The sequence below is a fragment of the Octopus bimaculoides genome, chromosome 11 (assembly GCF_001194135.2).
Source record: "Octopus bimaculoides isolate UCB-OBI-ISO-001 chromosome 11, ASM119413v2, whole genome shotgun sequence".
NCBI lineage: Eukaryota > Metazoa > Mollusca > Cephalopoda > Octopoda > Octopodidae > Octopus > Octopus bimaculoides.
The window spans coordinates 9,077,968-9,080,891 of NC_068991.1; the positions used below are offsets into that span (position 1 = coordinate 9,077,968).

At 35.3% G+C, this 2,924-nt stretch overlaps 1 protein-coding gene across 1 annotated transcript in view; it reads left to right on the forward strand.

Annotated features, from left to right (window-relative positions):
• The first annotated feature begins 90 nt into the window (after positions 1-90).
• Positions 91-2,924, forward strand: part of LOC106880000 (soluble guanylate cyclase 88E) — a 259,119-nt gene continuing 256,285 nt past the window's right edge. Inside the window, exon 1 of the mRNA XM_052971518.1 lies at positions 91-1,459. The gene's annotated coding sequence lies outside the window, so the exon portion shown is untranslated. The remainder of the gene's footprint in view (positions 1,460-2,924) is intronic.

Genomic DNA, 2,924 nt, shown 5'->3' on the forward strand with positions numbered 1-2,924 from the left:
TTATTATTATTATTATTATTATTATTATTATTATTATTATTTACACAGTTGCGTTATCTTTCTTTGGATTAGCTTCAGCCACGTTACTGGCGCTGTGGACATTTTTATTTCTATTTCTTCTTTCTTTCTTTCTTTCTTTCTTTTTTCTTTCTTTTTTTCTTTCTTTTTTTCTTGTCGGAGTTATGAAAAGAAGGATTACCTGGCAATTGCGAGTGAGAGAGTTTGACGTCCGTTTGGAGTAAAACGGACGTTTGGACAATGCCATTGTAAATAGAGTAATCGTCAAATGTACAAGCACTACACATCTATACCACCATCTTCAAAAAACCATCACCATCGCCACACCACCACCACCACTAACAACAACAACAACAACAACAACAACACTACGACCAACACCAACGTTACCATCACTTTTATCATCATCATCATCATCATCATCAGCAGCAGCAGCAGCAACAGCAGCAGCAGTAGCAGCAACAGTGACAAAACTACATGGACAGCATTAAATGCACTCACAGTTCACCCCTGCTTCAAGAAATATCAAATATTTTTTTTTTTTTAAATGTGAAAATTATCACTTAGCAACATATCAACAGAAACAACATCGGATTCTACAACACCTGCTCGGCATCACTATCATCATCATCATCATCATCATCATCATCATCATCATCCTCCTCCTCATCATCATCAACAACAACAACAACAATAATAATAACAACAATATCAACTGCAACGGAAGTAGATGCCACCACAGCTATAACAGTACCAATCACAAGAATAATATCAACCTCCAACAACAGTCATTATCACCGTGTGTAAAAACATATTTATCAGCAAGAACATATTTTCCACCAACATCAACGACAAACTCACCGGTATCAGAGTGAGAGACTAAAACAACGGCAATATCAAACAGCAGTGACCGAAATGAAATTGCTACAGACCAACGACAGAGTTTCTACACGGTCACTCGACCGACCTTCTAGAAATAGCAGCGAAATCTCCATCAAGTGACTCCTGACCGTCTGGAAAAAAGAAAGTGGACGTAGTTTTATATGCATACCATCTTAAAGGGGGCGAAAAGGGACAGGATGATGCTGGTTAGAATACTCTTGATCTAAAGCCTGTTCGGTTGAAATAACTTTTGGCTGCTATCAAATAACAAGATCAACTTCATCATCGGCATCGTCATCATCATCATCATCAGCAAAAACAACTTCAACATTATCTGCAACAGTAATCATACCAGTCAGAAGACGCGCGAAACAATGGGGAAAACTATTGGTTTCACTCCTTATGTTCAATGAATACTAAATTACATGTGTGTAGCAAGTTTATTTTATTCTTTTTTACGTTTGTTTTGTGCACCTGTGTTTCGTTTACGAGGATTTTCTGAGGATTTATAATGAACTTAATGCCAAACCGATTCCAATTTTTGTCTGATTCTGCCAAGGTAAACAGCTTAATTTTGATTGTAATTATTTTACGTTTATTGAATTTTGCAATCTCCGTCTCCTTCTCTTTCTCTATCTCCCTCTCTCTTGATCTGTTTATCGTTCTGTTAAGCAAATAGTGTGAAAATAAATTTTTATTATTAATTCATCATTTTTGAAAAAAAAAAAAAACAGAGATGTAACTTTAACATTCCTTGACGAGTCATAGAAGTGATAAAAGTTCACCTAACCTGGATCCTCGAAGCTATCTGCTCCACTTACAATACTTCTGTTTTCTAATGCTACGTTTCAATCAGAATTGTTCTGAAAACGACGTGCCTAATTGCATTGATGAATATAACTGCAACTACCTATTTACAGTGCCTATATATTTTCGAGAGAACTAGCTTTTACTCGAGTAGACAGGCATGTCATTATCACTTGCAATATTAAGAAGACAAATATTATATTGTTGATGTTAAATATCACTTATGGAGACCAATTTCCTGAATATAATGTCATCTCATAAGTAATGTCGAAATATTGGGTCAGAAGACAAGGTTTCTAAATTTCCTTTTCCATTCAAATTCGTTCACGATTACAATTATTATCATGACTTCCTTCCATCGATCGATCAGCTTCTTGACAACATTTGTGTAAAATTCTTTTGATTTGGTTAAAAAGAATGCAGAGAGAGTAGTTTCCACTTTTTCGTGTGTTTTAAGAACAAATCCATCAATACGATTTTGTAAACCTCGAAGTATGTATCAATTACATGAAGCAAGGTCTGGTAAATGAGGAGGGTGTGTAATTTTTCCCCCAGCGGAGGTTTTTCAATCTTTTCGTACGTGATCTTTATTGTATGGATTATGAATTATCATGAAAGAACATAACTCCGATGTGATTCATTAAAGCAGGCTTTTCCCCTTCAAAGCATTTGTTTAAACATTGTTACTACCGGCAGAAATGTCTGTTGTAACGCAAAGTGGAACACGCCTGTACAGTCCCAACAAACACTGCCCAATACTTTTCTTAGATGAAGGTCTCTTTTGGATTGTTCGTCTTCAATAAACCATTTTCTGCATTGCTTAACATTCTTATAAACTATCTTCTTTTCATCACCAGTCGCTTATCTATTTAAAATTGGTTGATATGCATTCACGTCAGTGTAGAGAAGTGCATCATTTAATATGGAACCACCCTTCTTTCGACAGTTTCTTTCGCTTAAGCAATACTTTCTATAAGCACCATGAATATCTCGGATTACTCCTGCTGCATTATTTCTTTTTCTGAACTCCTAAAGCATGATATGTCTTCAATACACTGTGGACAGTCCTTACTTAAGAAGGACAAAACAGTTTCTGAATTGTCTAATACATATTGCAACAACATAAATTATTGCTTGATAACTACACAAGGTTACGGTAATATGTACTGTTGTTATATAGGTTTTTTAAAATAATAACAAAGTTATCCAAAGCTATC